This window comes from Asterias rubens, chromosome 7 (assembly GCF_902459465.1).
Source record: "Asterias rubens chromosome 7, eAstRub1.3, whole genome shotgun sequence".
NCBI classification, from domain to species: Eukaryota; Metazoa; Echinodermata; class Asteroidea; order Forcipulatida; family Asteriidae; genus Asterias; species Asterias rubens.
In genome coordinates this window covers 11023684-11050007 of record NC_047068.1, presented here as the reverse complement: position 1 = coordinate 11050007, position 26324 = coordinate 11023684, and the positions used below count along the sequence as shown (strand labels likewise).

General features: G+C 40.5%; 1 pseudogene; it reads left to right on the top strand.

The window, feature by feature from the left end:
- Positions 1–779: 779 nt before the first annotated feature.
- On the top strand, positions 780–21664 carry LOC117292420 (annotated as a pseudogene).
- The last annotated feature ends 4660 nt before the right edge of the window (positions 21665–26324 follow it).

Below are 26324 nucleotides of genomic sequence, written 5' to 3'. Positions count from 1 at the left end.
TAACGAAGTTTAAAGAAGTAAGCCTATATAGAGTATTTAGTTACAATTATAAACAATTACCATATTTCTGAGTCTGGACTGAATTAGGCCTCATTTGGCGGCGCTGGTCAGCTTTGACTTCATTCAAATATTTTAGATCTCACAAATACAATTACTTAACTACTATTTCTATTTAATTATTAAGAGATATTACTTTATACCCTAATGCAGTCCTCCAGCTGAAAGGTTGCTGTATAGGAGTAGTGTACTACCAATTCAGTTTCCAGTCAGCCTTTGGACAACCACAATAAATGAACCTGAATAAATACTACTACTATATAAGTTAGAGAGATACAACCTTGCTGTACCAAAGGCTGGAGAAGAGTGAGAGAGACTTATTGTCTGCATTTGCTTTTATATGGCTTTGTACACTAAGGAAAAGGATTATGGCCTGCTCAATTTAGATTAAATTTGCATCAGGGATAAAGCATTGGGGATAAATAATATTAATTTTTATTCTTTATCCCCGAAGGAGATGGGTGAAACAAAAATAAGTATTCTTGATTCCCGATGCAATGAATCTGTACAGTACCCACTGCTAAATTATGGGGTTCGAACTGCCTCTAGCTACCGAGCAATCTCGGTAGTCTAGTTGGCAAGACACTGCTCTAGAATGGGAGACTTTTGGGACGCTTGGTGGCAGCAGACTTACCAGGTAAAATCACAGACATAGAGGTTCTTTATGTCTGTGGGTAAAATCCATTGTTCACGGTCATGTCCGACGCTCAGAACTATAAACAATGGAAACTTACCTGGTAAGTCTGCTGCCATCTAGCGTCCCAAAGTCTCCCATTGCAACGTTGATGGGCTCATATGAATAATATGACTGTGATCTTTTGCACCAAAATTAAATTAATAATACTTGTTAACAAAATACACTGTCCTGGATACAGTATCAGTGGTTTTGCTAACCGTTCAGATCGTGTGCGTGATTGATTTAACGCATTATGCGGAACAACAGAAGGGCCAAATTGTAAATTTTATTTATATAGGGGTATAGCCGTTGAGAATACAAATTGCATACAATTTTTCAAAAGATCTGTTTTCAAACGTTCTTAAAAAAAAAACTTTGTTGGTTCGAAATAAATATTTTTCGAACGAAGATTTTATCAAAAATTTTCCCACCTGTGTCCCTTGGCTGCGCCACAGCACCTATGAAAAGGATTACTTCTAACTTGCAGAAAATTATTGAATGGCGCCATCCCGGGCGTCACTAAGTGACAGATTTTAAAGCGGTATATGAGAGAAGTCAATTTAATTGTGTCATTTATTAATATTTAGAGCTCAGTAGTTTGCGGCCCAATAAAAAAACTGTTATAATAATAATAATAGGGGTGGGGTAGTAGTCGAGTCCTGTCAGGGATAAGGTAAATTTGCACAATAATATATTCGATAATTCTTGTCCACATATTTCATTCAAAATTGTAGCTTGCCGAGACAGAAAGGATGGCAGAGATGGTCGTGACGGACAGAACGGAAAAAGCTGGACAAGCTGGACGGGACGGTGTCAATGGGAGGGACGGAAAGGACGGGAGGGATGGAAGGGACTGCCGCCAAGGACAACCCGATAGTCCCTTATCACCCATTGGACCGGCACAGCCCGGTGAGCCAGGACCAGCCGGTGAGCGAGGACTACCCGGTGAGAGAGGAATCTCTGCGCCTAGAGGACCACGTGGTGAGCCAGGAATTACTGGTGAGACTGGATCGACCGGTTATCAAGGAGAACCTGGACCACGAGGTTTCCCAGGAGTTACTGGTGAGATTGGACTGCCAGGCGAGTATGGATTACCTGGACTGAGGGGACAACGGGGTGAGCCAGGACCTTATGGTGAGAGTGGACCACCCGGTCTTCCAGGAGTTAAGGGTGAGGTTGGATATCCCGGGGAGTCGGAGGGGACTACCTGGTCAGCGAGGGCCACCAGGACAACAGGTAATTAATCATAAGTTTGTTTTTCTTCCCATACACCGATGTGTGTTAGCACTGTATACTCAGTACTTCCCCGATACCTAAAAAAAATTACATTCTTTACCCCCGATGCAAATTTAACATCTCTGATATCGCTGCGGTTCCCGCTGTCAAAACATGAACTGCCTCTAGCTACCGGGCAACCTCGGTAGTCTAGCTGGTATGACACTGCTCTAGAATTGCAAGTGTCGTGGGTTCGAATCCCACCCGAGTATCATGCCTGTGATAATGTTTCACAGGACTCGGGAAAGTACTGAGGATACAGTGCTAACACACATCGGTGTATGGGTAAAAACAAAAAACGAAACAAAAAAACAAAATTAATATTCTTTATCGCCGATGCAAATTTAACATCTATGGTATGTGTTGTTTCCAGTAGATAGTGTTTTTCTTTCCGCTTGGTTATGTTTTTCTCTCACGTGGTAGTGTTTGTCTTTCACCTTGTTGCAGCCACTTAAAGTGGCGACCGCCTGATTTAATATATACGAGAATTTAATATAAGCCTGTTAATATTCGGGGTATTTTTTTTATTTAGCGCGTTATACACCATGTCTCAAAGCGCTTCCAACAATATTACCCTAATCATTGGGCCACCATCTCAGCTCCGTGCCGCCAAATATGTAGCGCACTTAAGCTAAACCAACCACAAGAACCATCTCTGCCCTCACAGGTACCCATTCACCCCTGGGTGGAGAGAAGCAATTAAGTGTCTTGCTCAGGGACACACCTGTCACGACCGGGATTCGAACCAACACTCTGCTGAACAGAAGCACAAGAGCTTGATTTCGGTGCTCTTATCTGCTCGGCCACGACACCACACGGCTCTATTTTGGATTGGGAAGTGGAGGCATGCTTCATGAGACTGACAGCAAATCGGGTTTAGAAGAAGCAATTTTTTAAGGTGCTACTTCCTGTGATAATAAGGTTAAACGGCTGACCTGCCCAAAATTGAAAGCAGACTTAAAGTTCAGTTGTCCAAAAATATATATATTTAGTGTGGTGCACCCCAGTTCTTATGAGCCAGTCAATATTGCGCTCTCTAACGGCGACTTGTGCCAAAGCTAGCGTTGCAAATCAGCTGTTGGATTCTGATAGGTCCAACTATAAAATATACTCTGCAAATCTCGGATGTATCGCAAAAGAGGACACACCTCGAACGAAGACAATATTTTTATATGAAATCATTTTTTTTTACACCCATAGCATTTTGTTATTATTACAATTTTAACTTTTGTATCAAATATTAATATTTAATTTTTGTTAAATTTTTACGTTGAAACAAAGTTTTTATTAGGGACGAGGATTTTTTAAAGTTTTCTACAACCCCATTTGCCAATCACTGGTTTAAATGGGATTTAAAGTTGTAATGTTGTGTCATAACCGCTTCTTTTTAGACCTCACTTTTGTAAAATAGCAATGTTTTTGTCTATGATTTGTCAGGGGCGTATTTCTTCGGGACCGACATACATTCGGTGGGGAAGAACCACTTGTCCAAACCAGGCAGGCACAGAGCTCGTGTATCAAGGTAGGTTTTTCCTCGAACTTCGTCGAAATTAAGCGTTTCTGGCGCAGAAAGGCGTTATCTTGTTTTACTAGCAATTTTATACACTATACGTAAATAGCCCTTCAGGAGCCCTGCACTATGACAACAATGCTAATATCAAGGTATATTTTCCTGACAGGTTATGGTGCTGGACAACATTATAACTTTCCGGGAGGAAGTTCGGATCTCTTCTGTCTCCCAACTGATCCAGACGTACCTGCTTCATACAGAGATGGATTGGAAGGTCACGCACGCCTATATGGAATGGAATACGAAGTCAAAACATTTGACCCCTTTTCTCACGAGAATTCTGAAGTTCTTCTCGACTATGTCGTGCCGTGTGCGGTGTGTCGTCTCACCAGTCGAGGCACTCAGGTGTTATTTCCCGCCAAGAACGAATGTCCTGACAACTGGACAAAGGAATACAAGGGTTACCTCATGTCAGATCACCATGATCATGTGAGGGTGCAAGCTGTATGTGTCGATGAGGCACCTGAGGTCATCCCCGACAGTCAGGACGATAATCAGGGGGCACTCCTTTACTTGATGGAAGCTGCATGCGGGGCCCTCCAGTGCCCACCATATGTTGATGGTCGTGAAATACAGTGCGTGATCTGTAGCATTTGAATAAGGGAGTCAATGTGTGGTGAAGAGGTTTTAGACTAGTGGTATAAACCCGCCGAGGCCTGGTTCTTGATAATTTTACCGAGACGAAGTCGAGGTAATTATCAAGAACCAGGTCTCAGCGGGTTTACAAACCGATTCATTACACTTTGTTTCTCATTCATAAATATCTTTACCTTCATAATGTTTAAATTTGAGAGTGAAATTCTGCCCTCGCCGCTCGTCACTCGGATCGTACGCGATTTATTGGTAATTTGTTATCCATGTCGATGGGCCAATTTAATAAATGAAACTAACATCTTGTTTCTGCCTCTCATAACAGCTAATCGCGCGTGACTATGTTGGGAACCAGACTAAATGATTCTGCCGCAGACATAATTCAGTTCTGTGCATCGCTCATCTTTTCGGGCTCTTTCACTATGAATAATTTTATTGTTTTGGTCAAGAACGAATTTTAATAAAAATTTGTTTGAACTTTTTCTCAAATATAGCCATAACACACTACCCTAAATTTCACCAAGCTTCAGAACCCTCAAATTTTCGGGGATTCAGCTTGCTTGGTTAAAATACAACGTGATGAACGAGGTTAGAACGTCAGAAATCCAAGTTGTATACTCCTTATGCTAATTCAGTGGCCACACATAGGCTAACTGTGTTTAAACACTTCTGCAGCCGATTTCACGAAACGCTAGGATTAATCCTATCCCGAGTTAGGACGAGTAACTATAGTCCTAACTTAGGATTAATCTGTGGGTTTGCATGTTACAGTGCAAGACTGGGACTCGGCCTAAGTACTAAGATTAATCCTAAGTTAGGAAGAGTTTGGTGAAATCGACGGTTGGCTGTGGTTATATCATCCGTTTAAACACCCCCCACGTGATGTCCTCTCAACCAATCAGAATGGAGAAACTGCCCCAGGTATTTATGAATTACGATTTATGGCACTGAAGGCATCGAAACATGGTTTTAACATTATCGGCTATTTTTGTTTAAGAACTGATTACATGTTATTATTAATTATTGCAAATGTATTCAGCGTTTATTTTAATTGCCTGTAAAATGCTAGGCTTAAAGATTGTGACTTTTAGACGTTCCGGCCATAAGCACTGCCGTAATTTGGAAAGGTACCAACTCAACTCCATAGTATTTTATGTATTCAAGGTCATCTGAAGGGGCTGTTCAAGTATTTTTGACCGCGCGAGGGCGTGTGTTAAACAACTTTACGTTGTGCGACAAGTATAAAACGAAGAGTTTTTCAAGTTTTTTGTTTTTGGCGCTTGGGAAGGCTGACGTATCCACATGCGCATTGTGTCATCCATTCCCCCTGATCCAATAAACCCCTGATTACCTTTCTTCCTGTTTACAAAAGATTCTATCAATATACCCTTCCCATGAAATATGTAAATTGCACATAGCGCGTGCGCACTAACGTTTTGGTTGGCAAAATGAGGGAACATCGCGCTGTGTACACGGCTAATGGGTGCGTGACGCAGACGCGATTGCGCGTCTGCTTAGTGCACAACTCTATGGTGTTTGCCAACCAACAGGGTCTGTACGTATGCGTGAATGTAATTAGCATATTTCATGGGAAGGGTCCATTGAAAAAAAAATTGTACTTTTTTGCCTTGCACGAAAAATAAGACTCGATACTAAAATTGGTTTTGAGTTTCGGTTGAGCGTATTGCACCGACTTCAGTACATTCGTTCTCCCATCATGTATCACTATATCTTGAGCAAGAATCAGCCCAAACTCATGCATCCAGCCCATCCTAGCAGTCTTGGATTAGACCACCGGGAATGAGTGAAGATCTCATCAAGCTCTATATCAACATTCACTCTCTAGAAAATGTTTAGACCCTGATTGATAAGCTCATTGTCAAATGTTCAATTATTGTTTTGTTAAAAACGTTGCATTAGGCTACAAGATGTATTACAGCATCAACAGCTTATATCACGAACTACTGGATGAGAGATGTATCATCTGCTTCAAAAACGAATAGTAGACTTGCCAAGCCTCTGAGCAATACGATGTAATTGCGCCTTGTGACTAAAACAAGAACTAGCGAATCAAGAGTACGTCCACACCGTTAATATGTCCCAATAGTATTCTGCGCAAGCATGCTCCATTTTTGTAAGATAGTGTGTACCATTTAGAGGTGCACTGTACGGTATGGGTGATTGCAAATAGAATACACTGAACGGCCTGGATTTGATTTCTCTACGAAAATGGTAAGGTGGCTCACTTGGATCATGTGATATTGTATGATCACGTCCAAGTGAGCCTCCTTAACATTTTTGTAGAGAAATCAAATCCAGGCCGTCACAGTGATATTTGCGTCCACCCATGGAGGTAGAATGGTCCACCAAATCTCACATTTGCTAACAGGGCAATACTTTACAAAATCAAAACTTTTTCACCATAAAAACGTTATTATCAGTTCTTTGAAAGGAAGTTGTAAGACATATCATCTCCACCAAAGATTATTCATTCATTCATTCATTCATTTTTTATTAAAAAACCAACTGGCAGCACGAAGCTGAATAATGTGGCATTACAAGATAATATTGATAAAAATAGCATCGATAAAACACACAAAAATTGCACCACCGCGGGGTACAAAGGAACATTATATAAGAAGACGACAATAAGTAAAAATAAATATAGAGCGCCGTAGGCGCAAGATGCGGAACTCGGGCTGAAATGTGACATCCCACTGGACGCCATTTCGGCAAGTAACTCCTTTGATACAACAATAGATTAATGCATATTAGTGCAGACAATGACCATTTCTATCAATGGAAAACAAAACATTCACTTGCTGAAATGGCGCCCATACGTATTTCACGTTCCAGCATGCAAAAGCTTCAGTTCCGCGTCTTGCGCCTTCGGCGCTCTATAATCTTTGATCTCCACCCACGTCACTCACCCATTGAGGCCCACGCATGCTCTATCTTTGCCGATTACACTGGATCCTATCAATGCTATATGTCTCCGAGGCCCAGGCACCTAGAATGGACAACATTCTTCTGTTAGAGTCAGCAGATTTTGACTTTCTGTTTAGACGAACTTGAATGTTTTCCAAAAAGTATTAAAGGCAGGGTTTGCTTTTGGTATTTACTCAACTAGGTTGTGACCATCTAACCTCGTGTTAAGAAGAACCGTACAATGGTTTATATTATAAAACTGTCTTCAAAATGACCAATTTGAAGTTCTGTAGTCTCAGAGAAAGTGGTAATTCTTCAGAAGAAGCCTTTTCAAGAGTATGCAGCATCTGAACGCACATAGTATTCTATTCAACTATAATTGTGTCGTTTTCATCATTTGTTTGCAACTTTGATGACCAATTGTGTCCCAAATTCCACAGGTTTGCTATTCTCATTCATATCTTGGAAAGCAGCAAGTGAGGATATTGTCTTCCACAATTACCAAAGTATACACTGCCTTTAATGTATGCTGCACCTTTTTTACGACAACGCAGGTTCATGTGACCCCGCGACTCCTCGCCACTGTATTATAACTGTTTTCACTTGGCGTCAGTTGAAGCAAAGAAAGGCTCGTTGTAAACGCAGCTTGTATGTTGTGGAGATCAAGAAAGAGACATGGATTCTAATAATTTGCCTGAAAATCATCTGATCTGGTCAAAGAAGAACTCTAGCAAAAATTGTTGGTGTTGGTTTTTGGCGGGAACGCTCCTTAACCTTACTGTAACGTCACTGATTGTTGGGTCGATGCTGTTCTATGTTCACGTAGAACTGCAGTCTGTTAAGGTAAGAACGAGTCATTGCTGAATTATTGTCATTTTATATTTCTGGGAAGGATGAGTTAACAAAAGTGATTGCAATCCTGAGGAGACCTGTCAACAATTGAATGATACGTGAACCAGCAACACTGGATTAAACTACCTCTCTTTTACTATAAGTGTTCTGAGTTTTTTAACGGCAAACAATGGTGTATCTTGCTCAAGGACACACGTCTCACGACCGGGACTCGAACCCACACACATGCGAATAAGAACATCACAGGTTGAGTCGAGTGCTTGCAACCAGTGGGCCTCGTCACGCCACAAAATCAGGCTGGTTGACGAGGATAAGCTTGGACCACCGCAGGCCAATTAATAGATTCAATCCAAATCTCACGAGAGTTTTACTTGTTCCCACTAGGGGCTGCCTCTCAGATAATGTGGGTTCCAAACTACCGAATCACACAACAAACATGTTTACAATAAGCCATGTGTATATTTATGTGTGTTGATCTGTGAAATGTTGGTTTAATACGAATTTAGGACCAGTTACTTTCACATGAAGATCGACTGCTTATCTTGGACAAACATGTCACCACAAACGAAGCCACTGTGCAACAAGGTACTCCTACTCCCGAAGTGAATGGTCAGACTTCGAAGAAAGCCCAACTGCGAATACGGAGAGATTATGAACCACATATGTCTACTGAGAACAGCCATGCTGAGGGGAATATGACGTTTCAATCGGGATTTCATACTCACCAAACTGGTAAGAATCGAAGGAGGAAAGTTAAAGGAGCTGTCCTCGACATTTTATCTGTAATGTGCAAAAAGCAAGTGAAGTAACATTTATGGCGTTTTAGTCCTATTTCTAGCCCTCGACGTATTGTTTCGTTGCCTCGGAACGTAAATTTGCTTCCTCGAAATATATGCGCTTGCTTATAGGTCGAGTGATATCCTCGAATCACTATGGTCCGCTACGCCTTTTTGTTCCCCATTGCCGCCTAATCGAAATCTACTGACTCCAGACCCACGGTCAATGTCAGTGTAGGTAAGTGCAGGTCCTCCAGATTTCCTCCTCCCATGCTTAGGGGTCAGTAGAAATTGTTTGATACTGGATCGTCTTTGCTCCTGTGGCAGTGGCTACACACAAATGTATCCTTCTCTGCCTAAGTTTTGATGAGAGCTTGGGCAGGACTCCATATAGGACTTTGTTGGTAATATCTTGACTCCAATGGATATTTTATGGAGCTGTTCTTAGCAGCCATGTGTAGCACTTGTTTTTCGCCGTTTGGGAGTAAGAGTCCATGCAAAATCATATCGAGGGAACGAAATACTTTTGTTAAGTCCAAGAAGCCCGCGGGTCCTGACATAGTTATTAAGGAATATTCTTCGCGATGATGGAATCCTTGCCCTAATATTTCATATTTCAGACCCACTAGGAATTTACTCTCCAGTTTTAACTTGCCGAGACGGAAAAGATGGGAAGGATGGCAGAGACGGTCGTGACGGGAAGAACGGAGAAGTTGGACGGGATGGAAGAGACTGCCACCCGGGACAACCCACTAGTCCATTACAACCCATTGGACCGGGACAACCCGGTGAGCCAGGACCACCCGGTGAGCCAGGATTACCCGGTGAGCCAGGATTACCCGGTGGGCGAGGCCAACCCGGTAAGCAAGGACCAAGTGGTGAGACAGGACAACATGGTGAACGAGGACCACGCGGTGAGGCAGGGCCACAAGGACAACAGGTAGTTTTTACAACTTGAACTCTTGTTAACATGTTTAAAGACACTGGACATTATTTGTCAAATACCAGTCTTCTCACTTGGTGTAACTCTACATATGCACAAAATGACAAACCTGTGAAAATTTGAGCTCAATTAGTCGTCGAAGTTGCGAGTTAATAATGAAAGAAAAACACCCTTGTCACATGAAGTTGTGCGCAATCATGCTTGATTTCGAGACCTCAAAATCTTATTCTGAAGTCTCGAAATCAAGTTGGTGGAAACTAACTTCTTTCTCGAAAACTACGTTACTTCAGAGGGAGCCGTTTCTCATAATGTGTTATACTATCAACAGCTCCCCAATACTCATTACCAAGCAAGGTTTAATGCTAACAATTATTTTGAGTAATTACCACTAGTGTCCATTGCCTTTAAATTGCAGCAGGGTACCTGTTTAGTTCCTTTAAGAAATCTTATTTTTGTACAATCTCTTTGTAGTAACCACAAGTATAGTTTTTGTTTTAGGCGGTATCCAAAAATATACCAAAAAAAGGTGTATTTTCGAGTGAGTGTTGTAGTACTCGTACTCGGCTAGCACAGAACTCACCTTGGTGTACCTCCTCTGTGAACTCGAATTCTAATTCGCGTCGTCAACATACCGATACTTTTCTCAGTTCGGAGAGAGAATCGATTATACGTGTCACCGTAAAGAAGCAACGCAATGGCCGCCGTTGTATCTGCGGATCAGAGCAACCGTGTACCATCTGACAAAGATGAGTCTCCGAATATTGTGATTGTTTGTTGTGTCGGTTACAATACTGTACAGTTGCAATAGTGGAAGCCTTTTGCTTACATTTTGTTAAAAATGTGTTGATGTAGTTTCGTTTCAATGATTGCATAGAATGAAGGCGTTGTGTGGTTCTGTGGAAAGGTAAAACTGAATATTGATTAATAATTCTTTTATTTTAAAGGTAACCGGTTAAAGCACAATTATAGCCATCGCGTGTTTTATACCCATGTTTGCAGGTTATTTCTATTTATTGGTCTATATTCGTAATCGGGATCCAAAGTAGCCCGGGCTCGGCCAACTCTGATTTTAGAACAGTTTGTGCAAGTCTCGCGGGATAACAACTGGACGAAGTATATCGATGTAATAAATTATTCTTGTTTAAAGGCAGTGGAAACTATTGGTAATTGTCAAAGACTAGCCTTCACAGTCAGTGTATCTCAACATAAGCATGAAATAACAAACCTGTGAAAATTTGAGCTCAGTCGGTCATCGAACTTGCGAGATAATAATGACAGAAAAAACACCTATGTCACACGAAGATGTGTGCGTTTAGATGGTTGATTTCGAGACCTCAAGTTCTAAATCTGAGGTCTCGAAATCAAATTCGTGGAAAATTACTTCTTTCTTGAAAACTATGGCACTTCAGAGGCAGCCGTTTCTAGCAATGTTTTATACCATCTCCCCATTACTCGTCACCAAGAAAGGTTTTACGCTAATAATTATTTTCAGTAATTACCAATAGTATCCACTGCCTTTAATTACATCGACACAAAATTCTTTACAATGAAAAATACCCATACCAATTTGTTTAACATACAATTTCAGTTTTATATAAATCATTGGTAATTAAAGTGAAAATTGAACTTGGGACGAGGATGCTTATTATATTATTGAACTTGCCAGTCACGCCCAATTTTGTGTAACCATTACAAAGCCTTAGAAAAGTTTGCGGTAACACCATGTAATGACTTCTCTAAATGAGTTGGGGTGGTTCTGAAAAGAACCGTTGGATTAACTCAACGGTTCTTTTCAGAACCACCCCAACTCATTTAGAGAAGTCATTACATGGTGTTACCGCAAACTCTTCTATATCTTATTTCCACCATGCAAAGTTTCAAATCCTACTCATTACAAAGCTTTTAAGCTTTAGCAATATTGATTATGATAGCAAAGTTGAGCAAATGGCTTACAAGTAACCAAACTAAGAGGTCGAATTTTTATTATAATTGTTTTCTTAGTTATACTGTTAAGTTCAATTTTCCCTTAACAATTGCTAAAATTGACTTTCTTAACAACGTGTATAGTCACAAACCAAACTATTTGAGGAAACATATTCAGGCACACGTTAAAGTTATGGTTGAGTCTAATTTATTGAAGACCACATTTCAAATGGGAACTAATGGTTAAGATCTCTTTAACCGATTTGGCTGTGTGTAGGTATATAAGGTTCTCAGCTAAATCCAAAACATTTCATGTTGGATCTCAGATTTCGTGAAGTATAAATAACTTGTTTGTCTATGATATTGCAGGGGCGTAGTTCTTCAGGACCGACATACATTCGGTGGGGAAGAACCACTTGCCCAAACCAGGCAGGCACAGAGCTCGTGTATCAAGGTAGGTTTTACTCGAACTTATTCGAACTTTAGCGCTACCGTCACAAAGAGTCGTTCTCTTGTAGTGCCACTCATTTACATTATTCACATATAACTGTACAGGAGTCCTGCACTATGCAAAAATGCTAATATCAAGAGGATTTTCTTGGCAGGTTATGGTGCTGGTGCACATTCTAGCCATAAGGGAGGGACTTCGGATCTCTTATGTCTCCCAACTGATCCAGATGTACCTGCCTTATACAAAGATGGATTCCAAGGTAGCTCACGCCTTTATGGAATGGAATACGAAGTCAACTCATTTGACCCATTTTCTCACGAGAATTCCGAAGTTATTCACGACCATGACGTGCCGTGCGCGGTGTGTCGTCTCACCAGTCGAGGCACTCAGGTGTTATTTCCCGCCAAGAACGAATGTCCTGACAACTGGACAAAGGAATACAAGGGTTACCTCATGTCAGCTCACTATACCCACGAGAGGCAGCAAGCTGTATGTGTGGATGAGGCACCGGAGGCTATCCCAGGCAGTCAGGCCAATGTTAATGGGGCGCTCATTTACTTGATGGAAGCTGCATGCGTGCCCCTCCAGTGCCCTCCGTATGTTGATGGTCGTGAAATACAGTGCGTGATCTGTAGCATTTGAATTACGGCACTGAAGGCACTGAAGTATGCTGTTTATATCGGCTATTTTTTGTTTCAAGGCAGTGGACACTATTGGTAGTTACTCAAAATAATTATTAGCATAAAACCTTTCTTGGTGACGATGGGAAGAGGTTGATGGTATAAAACCTTGTGAGAAACAGCTCCCTCTGAAGTGCCATAGTTTTCGAGAAAGAAGTAATTTTCCACGAATTTGATTTCAAGACCTCAAGTTTAGAACTTGAGGTCTCGAAATCAACCATCTAAACGCACAGAACTTCGTGTGACAAGGGTGTTTTTTCTTTCATTGTTATCTCGCAAGTTCGATGACCGATTGAGCTCAAATTTTCACAGGTTTGTTATTTTATGCATATGTTGAGATACACCAACTGTGAAGGCTAGTCTTTGACAATTACCAATAGTGTCCACTGGCTTTAAGCACTGATTGCATGTCATTATCATTTTTTGCAAATATGCAGCGTTTGTTTCAATTACTTGTAAAATGCTAGGCTGACAGATTATGACTTTTAGACGTTCCGGCCATAAGCATTGCCATAATTCGGAAAGGATACCAACCCAATTTCGATTGTAGTTTCTGTAGTCATCTAAAGGGGTTGTTCAAGTATCTTTGGCCTCGTGAGGGCGTGTGTTAAACAACTTTACGTTGTGCGACAAGTATACAACGAAGATTGTTTTCCAGTTTGTTTTTCTAGCAAGCCACTGTACAAGAAAACAAATACAGGCAAGAATATTCGCAGGAAAGCGCCACCAACCAGTCAAAAATACCCCAATTGGATCTTCAAGTTTGTATCTTCGCTTTGTCCAAGCGCCTCATCCATAGGCGCTGTGGGTGGGCTGACGTATAACACATGCACATAGTGACCCACTCTGTGAAAATGAGTCAGATTTCGCCCAATGCATCATAAATTTGCACGGTTAAAGGCAGTGGATAATATTATTGGTAATTACCTAAAATAATTATTAGCATAAAACCTTTCTTGGTGACGAGTAATGGGGAGAGGTTGACGGTATAAAGCATTGTGAGAAACGGCTCCCTCTGAAGTGCCATAGTTTTCGAGAAAGCAGTAATTTTCGACTAATTTGATTTCGAGACCTCAGATTTAGAACTTGAGGTCTCGAAATCAACCATCTAAACGCACACAACTTGTGACAAGGTTGTTTTTTCTGTCATTATTATCTCGCAAGTTCGATGACCGATTGAGCTAAAACTTTCACACGTTTGTTATTTTATGTGTATGTTGAGATACACCAACTGTGAAGGCTAGTCTTTGACAATTACCAATAGTGTCCACTGCCTTTAACTTTTAGAACACATGATAGGCAATAAAGCTATGAAAACATTTGCGATCATTTCGTTTTGTATCCTTTTGCGCGAAATGGTACGGTTTAAAACATCACTTTACTTGTCATTCGTTTTTCACAAAAACTGGTATATTTGGCTAATTTCAAACGGGAGTAACTCAGCAACGCGATACACCCCTAAGCTTATAGACATATACCAAATTACTGCTGCTGGTGTGTTCTTTCCAGCCATGCATATAACTCAATTTTTGAAATTGTCAACTTCTGACTCATTTTCACTGATCGGATAAAGACAGGTACCTGCTATTCAAATGACTGTCATTTGAATAGCATTTGGATCATGTGATATTGTATGATCACGTCCAAGTGAGCCTCCTTAACATTTTTGTAGAGAAATCAAATCCAGGCCGTCACAGTGATATTTGCGTCCACCCATGGAGGTAGAATGGTCCACCAAATCTCACATTTGCTAACGGGGCAATACTTTACAAAATCAAAACTTTCTCACCATTAAAACGTTGTTATCAGTTCTTTGAAAGGACGTTGTAAGACACATCATCTCCACCACTCACGTCACTCACCCATTGAGGCCCACGCATGCTCTATCTTTGCCGATTACACTTGAACCTATCAATGCTATATGTCTCCGAGGCCCAGGCACCTAGAATGGACGACATTCTTCTGTTAGAGTCAGCGGATTTTGACTTTCTGTTTAGACGAACTTGAATGTTTTCCAAAAAGTATTAAAGGCAGGGTTTGCTTTTGGTATTTACTCAACTTAGGTTGTGACCATCTAACCTCGTGGTAAGAACCACCGTACAATGGTTGATATTATAAAACTGTCTTCAAAATGACCAATTTGAAGTTCTGTAGTCTCAGAGAAAGTGGTCATTTTTCACAAAAGGCTTCATGCAAGAAGCATTTCCAGAGTATGCAGCATCTGAACGCACATAGTATTCTATTCAACTAATTGTGTAGTTTCCATCATTTGTTTGCAACTTTGATGACCAATTGTGTCCCAAATTTCACAGGTTTGCTATTCTCATTCATATCTTGGAAAGCAGCAAGTGAGGATATTGTCTTCCACAATTACCAAAAGTGTACACTGCCTTTAATGTATGCTGCACCTTTTTTACGACAACGCAGGTTCATGTGACCCCGCGACTCCTCGCCACTGTATTAGAACTGTTTTCACTTGGCGTCAGTTGAAGCAAAAGGCTCGCTGTAAACGCAGCTTGTATGTTGTGGAGATCAAGAAAGAGACATGGATTCTCATAATTTGCCTGAAAATCATCTGATCTGGTCAAAGAACAACTCTAGCAAAAACTGTTGGTGTTGGTTTTTGGTTGGAACGCTCCTTAACCTTACTGTAACGTCACTGATTGTTGGGCCGATGCTGTTCTATGTTCACGTAGAACTGCAGTCTGTTAAGGTAAGAACGAGTCATTGCAATATTATTGTCATTTTACATTTCTGGGAAGGATGAGTTAACAAAAGTGGTTGCAATCCTGAGGAGACCTGTCATCAATTGAATGATACGTGAACCAGCAACACTGGAGTAAACTACCTCTCTTTTACTATAAGTGTTCTGAGTTTTTTAACGGCAAACAATGGTGTATCTTGCTCAAGGACACACGTCTCACGACCGGGACTCGAACCCACACACATGCGAATAAGAACATCACAGGTTGAGTCCAGTGCTTGCAACCAGTGGGCCTCTTCACGCCACAAAATCAGGCTGGTTGATGAGGATAAGCTTGGACCACCGCAGGCCAATTAATAGATTCAATCCAAATCTCACGAGACTTTGACTTGTTCCCACTCGGGGCTGCCTCTCAGATAATATGGGTTTCAAACTACCTAATCAAACAACAAACATGTTTACAATAAGCCATGTGTATATTTATGTGTGTTGATCTGTGAAATGTTGGTTTAATACGAATTTAGGACCAGTTACTTTTCCATGAAGATCGATTGTTTATCTTGGACAAACATGTCACCACAAACGAAGCCAATGTGCAACAAGGTACTCCTACTCCCGAAGTGAATGGTCAGACTTCGAAGAAAGCCCAACTGCGAATACGGAGAGATTATGAACCACATATGTCTACTGAGAACGGCCATGCTGAGGGGAATATGACGTTTCAATCGGGATTTCATACTCGCCAAACTGGTAAGAATCGAAGGAGGAAAGTTAAAGGAGCTGTCCTCGACATTTTATCTGTAATGTGCAAAAAGCAAGTGAAGTAACATTTATGGCGTTTTTATGGTGGCCCTGAAGGGACACAGCCAGTCGTGAATATTTTTGCGACGTCGTATATTTATTCACGACAAGTCGCGAATATTTTGGCGACGTCGCGAATATTTTCACGACTAGTCGCGAATATTTTCACGACGTCGTGAATAATTCTGCGACTAGTCGTGAATAATTCTGCGACTAGTCGTGAATAAATTCGCGACCAGTCGTGAATATTTTTTTCAGTAGCTTGAGTGTGTAATTCTTACACGGCACGCGTAGAGAGCCAAGCTATGACGATTGTTGCCACTCTGTGTATGGGGCCCATGTTTTATCCAGTGGAATTGTTATCTAGGTTCGAAAAAACCGTGTCTGATTTTTATCAATATTTCAGGGGTTTTCAAGGTTGAATTACTCCAAACCAAAATAATTCTGAATGCTAAAGGAATAATCTTTCAGTTAAACTTGGTAGGGGATTACGTGATGCGTTGCACCCTGCCGTGACGAAACGAACTCGCATTTCAAGTTGGAAATAACAACGCAAATTGCTCTAACAATTCAGGTAAATTAATGGTCAAATTTATTGCTGGAATTGTCTACACATTATAATTAAACTTATCATTGGGTTGTTTGTAAAGTTTACCTATTGTTGGTCCGACTACGCCGGGGTTAAAAATTGATGTTTTCATTTCGTAAAAAATAGTTGTTTTAATTGTGTGTTTGAGACGTCGCACTTTTAAAAGTGAAATTTTCTAGCGTTTATGTTTTTCAAAACGGGTCATAAAATTGATAGTGTCAAGGTCATCGAAAATTACATACTATTTTGGACAGGAAGGTCGTATGATCATGATTTTTATTTTATTTAAAATGTTGAGATTTGCTAGTTGGGATTGTTATGATATAAACTCAAAAATTAAATTTACTCGATATTCATCATTACGTAGGAGCGGGTGACATATAACGTTTTTTTTTTCTGAAGAGTGAAAGTGCCAACGTTTATTGCCTAACATAGGATAGCCTACTCCTACTAAAGTACTAGTAAAACTATTGTTTAAACAACCCACCTTCGATTTGCATCAGTCGGAATTCTCCTCCGAAACCATCATCGTACGGGACAGCTTTTACTTGTCTTACTAAGCCGTCAACGTGAATACAGTAATTACACACTCAAGCTACTGACAAAATATTCGCGACTAGTCGTGAAAAAATTCGCGACGTCGCCAAAATATTCGCGACGTCGCCAAAATATTCGCGACGTTGCAAAAATATTCGCGACTTTTCGTGAATAAATTCACGACGTCGCAAAAATATTCACGACGTCGCAAAAATATTCACGACTGGCTGTGTCCCTTCAGGGCCACCATACGTTTTAGTCCTATTTCTAGCCCTCGACGTATTTTTTCGTTGCCTCGAAACGTAAGTTTGCTTTCTCGAAATATATGCGCTTGCTTACTTAGGTCGAGTGATGTCCTCGAATCACTATGGTCCGCTATGGCTTTTTGTTCCCTATTGCCGCCTAATCGAAATCTACTGACTCCAGACCCACGGTCAATGTCAGTGTAGGTAAGTGCAGGTCCTCCAGATTTCCTCCTCCCATGCTTAGGGGTCAGTAGAAATTGTTTGATACTGGATCGTCTTGCTCCTGTGGCAGTGGCTACACACAAATATATCCTTCTCTGCCTAAGTTTTGATGAGAGCTTGGGCAGGACTCCATATAGGACTTTGTTGGTAATATCTTGACTCCAATGGGTATTTTCTGGAGCTGTTCTAAACAGCCATGTGTAGCACTTGTTTTTCGCCGTTTGGGAGTAAGAGTCCATGCAAAATAATATCGAGGGAACGAAATACTTTTGTTAAGTCCAAGAAGCCCGCGGGTCCTGACATAGTTATAAAGGAATATTCTTCGCGATGATGGAATCCTTGCCCTAATATTTCATATTTCAGACCCACTTGGAATTTACTCTCCAGTTTTAACTTGCCGAGACGGAAAAGATGGGAAGGATGGCAGAGACGGTCGTGACGGGAAGAACGGAGAAGTTGGACGGGATGGAAGAGACTGCCACCCGGGACAACCCACTAGTCCATTACAACCCATTGGACCGGGACAACCCGGTGAGCCAGGACCACCCGGTGAGCCAGGATTACCCGGTGAGCCAGGATTACCCGGTGGGCGAGGCCAACCCGGTAAGCAAGGACCAAGTGGTGAGACAGGACAACATGGTGAACGAGGACCACGCGGTGAGGCAGGGCCACAAGGACAACAGGTAGTTTTTACAACTTGAATTCTTGTTAACATGTTTAAAGACACTGGACATTATTTGTCAAATACCAGTCTTCTCACTTGGTGTAACTCTACATATGCACAAAATGACAAACCTGTGAAAATTTGAGCTCAATTAGTCGTCGAAGTTGCGAGTTAATAATGAAAGAAAAACACCCTTGTCACATGAAGTTGTGTGCAATCATGCTTGATTTCGAGACCTCAAAATCTTATTCTGAAGTCTCGAAATCAAGTTGGTGGAAACTAACTACTTTCTCGAAAACTACGTTACTTCAGAGGGAGCCGTTTCTCATAATGTGTTATACTATCAACAGCTCCCCAATACTCGTTACCAAGCAAGGTTTAATACTAACAATTATTTTGAGTAATTACCACTAGTGTCCATTGCCTTTAAATTGCAGCAGGGTACCTGTTTAGTTCCTTTAAGAAATCTTACTTTTGTACAATCTCTTTGTAGTAACCACGCGTATAGTTTTTGTTTTAGGCGGTATCCGAAAATATACCAAAATAGGTGTATTTTGGAGTGAGTGCTATAAACAATATTTTGTTGTAGTACTCGTACTAGGCTAGCACAGAACTCCCCTCGGTGCACCTCAATAGTCGACTCTGTGAACTCGAATTCTAATTCGCGTGGTCAACATACCGATAGTTTTCACAATTCTGAGAGAGAATCGATTATACGTGTCACCGTAAAGAAGCAACGCAATGGCCGCCATTGTGTCTGCGGATCAGAGCAACCGTGTACCATCTGACAAAGATGAGTCTCCGAATATTCTGATTTTATGTTGTGTCGGTTACAATACTGTACAGTTGCAATAGTGGAAGCCTTTTGCTTACATTTTGTTAAAAATGTGTTGATGTAGTTTCGTTTCAATGATTGCATAGAATGAAGGCGTTGTGTGGTTCTGTGGAAAGGTAAAACTGAATATTGATTAATAATTCTTTTATTTTAAAGGTAACCGGTTAAAGCACAATTATAGCCATCGCGTGTTTTATACCCATGTTTGCAGGTTATTTCTATTTATTGGTCTATATTCGTAATCGGGATCCAAAGTAGCCCGGGCTCGGCCAACTCTGATTTTAGAACAGTTTGTGCAAGTCTCGCGGGATAACAACTGGACGAAGTATATCGATGTAATAAATTATTCTTGTTTAAAGGCAGTGGAAACTATTGGTAATTGTCAAAGACTAGCCTTCACAGTCGGTGTATCTCAACATAAGCATGAAATAACAAACCTGTGAAAATTTGAGCTCAGTCGGTCATCGAACTTGCGAGATAATAATGACAGAAAAAACACCTATGTCACACGAAGATGTGTGCGTTTAGATGGTTGATTTCGAGACCTCAAGTTCTAAATCTGAGGTCTCGAAATCAAATTCGTGGAAAATTACTTCTTTCTTGAAAACTATGGCACTTCAGAGGCAGCCGTTTCTAGCAATGTTTTATACCATCTCCCCATTACTCGTCACCAAGAAAGGTTTTACGCTAATAATTATTTTCAGTAATTACCAATAGTATCCACTGCCTTTAATTACATCGACACAAAATTCTTTACAATGAAAAATACCCATACCAATTTGTTTAACATACAATTTCAGTTTTATATAAATCATTGGTAATTAAAGTGAAAATTGAACTTGGGACGAGGATGCTTATTATATTATTGAACTTGCCAGTCACGCCCAATTTTGTGTAACCATTACAAAGCCTTAGAAAAGTTTGCGGTAACACCATGTAATGACTTCTCTAAATGAGTTGGGGTGGTTCTGAAAAGAACCGTTGGATTAACTCAACGGTTCTTTTCAGAACCACCCCAACTCATTTAGAGAAGTCATTACATGGTGTTACCGCAAACTCTTCTATATCTTATTTCCACCATGCAAAGTTTCAAATCCTACTCATTACAAAGCTTTTAAGCTTTAGCAATATTGATTATGATAGCAAAGTTGAGCAAATGGCTTACAAGTAACCAAACTAAGAGGTCGAATTTTTATTATAATTGTTTTCTTAGTTATACTGTTAAGTTCAATTTTCCCTTAACAATTGCTAAAATTGACTTTCTTAACAACGTGTATAGTCACAAACCAAACTATTTGAGGAAACATATTCAGGCACACGTTAAAGTTATGGTTGAGTCTAATTTATTGAAGACCACATTTCAAATGGGAACTAATGGTTAAGATCTCTTTAACCGATTTGGCTGTGTGTAGGTATATAAGGTTCTCAGCTAAATCCAAAACATTTCATGTTGGATCTCAGATTTCGTGAAGTATAAATAACTTGTTTGTCTATGATATTGCAGGGGCGTAGTTCTTCAGGACCGACATACATTCGGTGGGGAAGAACCACTTGCCCAAACCAGGCAGGCACAGAGCTCGTGTATCAAGGTAGGTTTTACTCGAACTTATTCGAACTTTAGCGCTACCGTCACAAAGAGTCGTTCTCTTGTAGTGCCACTCATTTACATTATTCACATATAACTGTACAGGAGTCCTGCACTATGCAAAAATGCTAATATCAAGAGGATTTTCTTGGCAGGTTATGGTGCTGGTGCACATTATAGCCATAAGGGAGGGACTTCGGATCTCTTATGTCTCCCAACTGATCCAGATGTACCTGCCTTATACAAAGATGGATTCCAAGGTAGCTCACGCCTTTATGGAATGGAATACGAAGTCAACTCATTTGACCCATTTTCTCACGAGAATTCCGAAGTTATTCACGACCATGACGTGCCGTGCGCGGTGTGTCGTCTCACCAATCGAGGCACTCAGGTGTTATTTCCCGCCAATAACGAATGTCCTGACAACTGGACAAAGGAATACAAGGGTTACCTCATGTCAGCTCACTATACCCACGCCAGGCAGCAAGCTGTATGTGTGGATGAGGCACCGGAGGCTATCCCAGGCAGTCAGGCCAATGTTAATGGGGCGCTCATTTACTTGATGGAAGCTAATTGCGGGCCCCTCCAGTGCCCTCCGTATGTTGATGGTCGTGAAATACAGTGCGTGATCTGTAGCATTTGAATTACGGCACTGAAGGCACTGAATTATGCTGTTTATATCGGCTATTTTTTTGTTTCAAGGCAGTGGACACTTTTGGTAATTACTCAAAATAATAATTAGCATAAAACCTTTCTTGGTGACGATGGGAAGAGGTTGATGGTATAAAACCTTGTGAGAAACAGCTCCCTCTGAAGTGGCATAGTTTTCGAGAAAGAAGTAATTTTCCACGAATTTGATTTCAAGACCTCAAGATTAAGAACTTGAGCTCTCGAAATCAACCATCTAAACGCACAGAACTTCGTGTGACAAGGGTGTTTTTTCTTTCATTGTTATCTCGCAAGTTCGATGACCGATTGAGCTCAAATTTTCACAGGTTTGTTATTTTATGCATATGTTGAGATACACCAACTGTGAAGGCTAGTCTTTGATAATTACCAATAGTGTCCACTGGCTTTAAGCACTGATTGCATGTCATTATCATTTTTTGCAAATATGCAGCGTTTGTTTCAATTACTTGTAAAATGTTAGGCTGACAGATTATGACTTTTAGACGTTCCGGCCATAAGCATTGCCATAATTCGGAAAGGATACCAACCCAATTTCGATTGTAGTTTCTGTAGTCATCTAAATGGGTTGTTCAAGTATCTTTGGCCTCGTGAGGACGTGTGTTAAACAACTTTACGTTGTGCGACAAGTATACAACGAAGATTGTTTTCCAGTTTGCTTTTCTAGCAAGCCACTGTACAAGAAAACAAATACAGGCAAGAATATTCGCCGGAAAGCGCCACCAACCAGTCAAAAATACCCCAATTGAATCTTCAAGTTTTTATCTTCGCTTTGTCCAAGCGCCTCATCCATAGGCGCTGTGGGTGGGCTGACGTATAACACATGCACATAGTGACCCACTCTGTGAAAATGAGTCAGATTTCGCCCAATGCATCATAAGTTATGGACAGTTTTGTTTTTTTACTTTTTAAGATCTATATTTGCATGGTTAAAGGCAGTGGATAATATTATTGGTAATTACCCAAAATAATTATTAGCATAAAACCTTCCTTGGTGACAAGTAATGGGGAGAGGTTGACGGTATAAAGAATTGTTAGAAACGGCTCCCTCTGAAGTGCCATAGTTTTTGAGAAAGCAGTAATTTTCCACTAATTTGATTTCGAGACCTCAGATTTAGAAATTGAGGTGTCGAAATCAACCATCTAAACGCACACAACTTCGTGTGACAATGGTGTTTTTTCTGTCATTATTATCTCGCAAGTTCGATGACCGATTGAGCTCAAATTTTCACACGATTGTTATTTTATATGTATGTTGAGATACACAAACTGTGAAGGCTAGTCTTTGACAATTACCTATAGTGTCCACTGCCTTTAACTTTTAGAACACATGATAGGCAATAAAGCTATGAATACATTTGCGATCATTTCGTTTTGTATCCTTTTGCGCGAAATGGTATGGTTTAAAACATCACTTTACTTGTCATTCGGTTTTCACAAACACTGGTATATTTGGCTAATTTCAAACGGGAGTAACTCAGCAACGCGATACACCCCTAAGCTTATAGACATATACCAAATTACTGCTGCTGGTGTGTTCTTTCCAGCCATGCATATAACTCAATTTTGAAATTGTCAACATCTGACTCATTTTCACTGATCGGATAAAGACAGGTACCTGCTATTCAAATGACTGTCATTTGAATAGCAGGTACCTGTCTTTATCCACAAGGATAACGACAGAGCCCAGTCTAACCTTCGCTCTGCTCAAAATGTGCTGACGTATGCACAATGCGCATTGTGGCATTCCTTCCTCCTGACCAAAAATTATAGAGCGCCGCAAAGCGCAAGATGCGGAACTCGGGCTGGAATGTGAAATCGACCTGTGCAGATCAGTGCAGACAATGACCATTCCTATCAATGGGAAACAAAACATTCACTTGCTGAAATGGCGCCCATGCGTATTCCACGTTCCATTAATAGATAAAGCTTCAGTTCCGCATCTTGCGCCTTGCGGCGCTCTATAATCTTTGCTCCTGACCCAATAAACGCGTGACTTGTTTCAAGTCCCGTTCTCCTGTGACAGGTCCCTAACCATATTGTTAACGAAAGATTCGATTATCAATACAAAATTTTGTTGTAATGTGTACACCCATTGCAAATAAATATTGTAAGTTTGTGCCTTGCTCGAAAAACAGGACTCGATACTAAACTTTGTTAATTTGGTTGAAAAATATTGTTTACATTATCAATGAAACATCCAATATTCTGTAGAGGTCGTGATTGTGCGCATTATATCACTACATCTTGTGCAAGAATTTTAAGCTCATCAGCCCATCCTATTGTCTTGGATAAGACCACCGGGACCGAGTGAGGATTTCATCAAGCGCTATATCAACATCCACTGTCTAGAAATGTTTAGACCCTGATTGATGCTAATTGTCAAATGTTCAATTTGATAACGACGCTTTCTTCAAGAACATTGCATTACAGCATCAACAGCTGATACCAACACGAATTACTGGAGGTGAGATATTGTATATCATCTGATTAAAAACGAACAGTAGACTTGCCCAATCTCCAAGCAATTCGATGGTGCGCATTATAAGGCTGAAACAAGAACTACATGTATGTACGTCTTCGCTAATCGAGACTACGTCCACACCGTCAATAGGTCACAATAGTATTCTGCGCATGGTCTGTCCATTATCTTTTGAGATGAGCGTGGAAGTGAGCGGAGCTGAGTGTAGACCTGTGACAACGACTGATAGTCTGGTCTTGTTTTATTAGTTGACTAAACCAATATAAGTGACAGAGTTATTGGACCTACCTCCGTAGGTCTGAGGGGCGGGTCTCTTGCATGGAGAAAGTTGAAGGAGTAGTTGAGGCCCAGAGTGGAAGTTGGGGGTGGTGGGTGAACTCTTGACTTAGAAATGATTATACAGAAATAACATAAGATTGATGACATCATTGCCTAAATAAGTTGGATGATCGGGGAGCAAACGAGTCAGGGGGACCTTTAGATCATGTATAAATTAACAAGAAATTATGACAGAGGGGATGGACCACCTGCTGAAGTATAAACAACTATTGGGGAATTCTAGAGACGGGTGGAAAATCTTCCTTGCACCATCAATATTATTGCTTATGTCTCAATTTGAAGCTGTTTTTATAGTCAAAGGATTTGCTAGTCAAATTGTGTGCCCTTGACACTATTCCTATAAACTTGGCCTTTGAAAGATTATTTAATAATTGTTTCCCCCGATCTTTAACTTCAACCATCATTGCTTATGATGATCGCAATGCATTCAGTAGTTATCGGCCAGTTTCCAATATAAGATTCATTGCAAAACTTATTGAGAAAGCTGCTGCTAACTAAACAACTGAAGCAACCCATGTCAATCAATAACCTTGAGGGGCCCTATCAGTCCGCATCAGTACTGGTCCGCATATAAAACACACAATAGTACCGAAACTGCTCTTTTGAAGGTTCAGGGTTCGTTCTTAAGGCAATGGATGCTAGGTTATGTTGTATTTCTAGTGCTATTAGACTTGTCTGCTGCCTTTGACACCATCGATCATAAGATTTTACTTGACAGAATGAGGGATGATTTAGGCGTTTCAGGTACTGCACTACTATAGTTCAAATCATATCTCTCGGGTAGACAAAGTCGGGTATCTATTCATAACCTATACTCTGAGCCAGTTGATTTGGAGTATGGACTACCCCAGGGGTCCATATTGGGTCCCATGATGCTTGTAATTTATACACTCCCCTTGGCGATACTATACGTCATCATAACATTATAGACTTTCATTTATATGCTGATGATACACAGCTGTATTGTTCCTTTTATCCTAGAATACAACCATGGTGCTTGGCAAACTGCAGCTGTGCATTACTGATGTTCAAAACTGGATGACTTATGAAAATAAAACAGAGTTCGATGTGCTTGGTACTCCTCACAACCTAAAGAAACTGCCGAAGATATCTTTGCAAATGGGTGATACATCGATTGACCGTACTGATTCTGTCTAAAAATTGATTCTCATATGACAATTAACAAGCAAGTTTCTAGCCCCTGCGAAGTAATAAATTTTAACTTAATTAACTTAAAGACAGTGGACATTATTGGTAATTTTCAAAGACCAGTCTTCTCACTTGGTGTATCTCATTATTTATATACATAAAATAACAAACCTATGAAAATTTGAGCTCAATCGGTCGTTGAAGTTGCGAGATAATAATGAAAGAAAAAAACACCCTTGTCGCACGAAGTTGTGTGCTTTCAGATGCTTGATTTCGAGACCTCACGTTCTAAATCTGAGGTCTCGAAATCAAATTCATGCAGCGTGCAATAGTACTTTTCGAATGGAAAGAAAAAGCTGAGTAAAAACGTGTCTTTGGTAACGCAGCAGTGTTACTGCAAGGATATTAGTAAAATTACTAGCATTCGGCTTCTGTGTGTCTCAAAATAGCTGTACAGACACACATTGTGACTGTTGAATCCAACAGGACGACCCAAAGAGAAACGGGTGTAAATTTCACAACTAAAACTTGTAGGCCTACGCTTTGCTTGTTTTGAAAGTTGTATCTTCCAATCAAAATGACAAAGATCTACTTGGATGTTATATAAAACAAATAATGAATGTTTTTCATTCGTGCAATAGTGCAAATATTTTCATTCGTTGAAAGCTGGAATATTCCATTCAACTCGGCTCCGCCTCGTTGAATAGAACATTCCATCTTTCAACTCATGAACATATTATTCGCCCCATTGCACTCATAAACA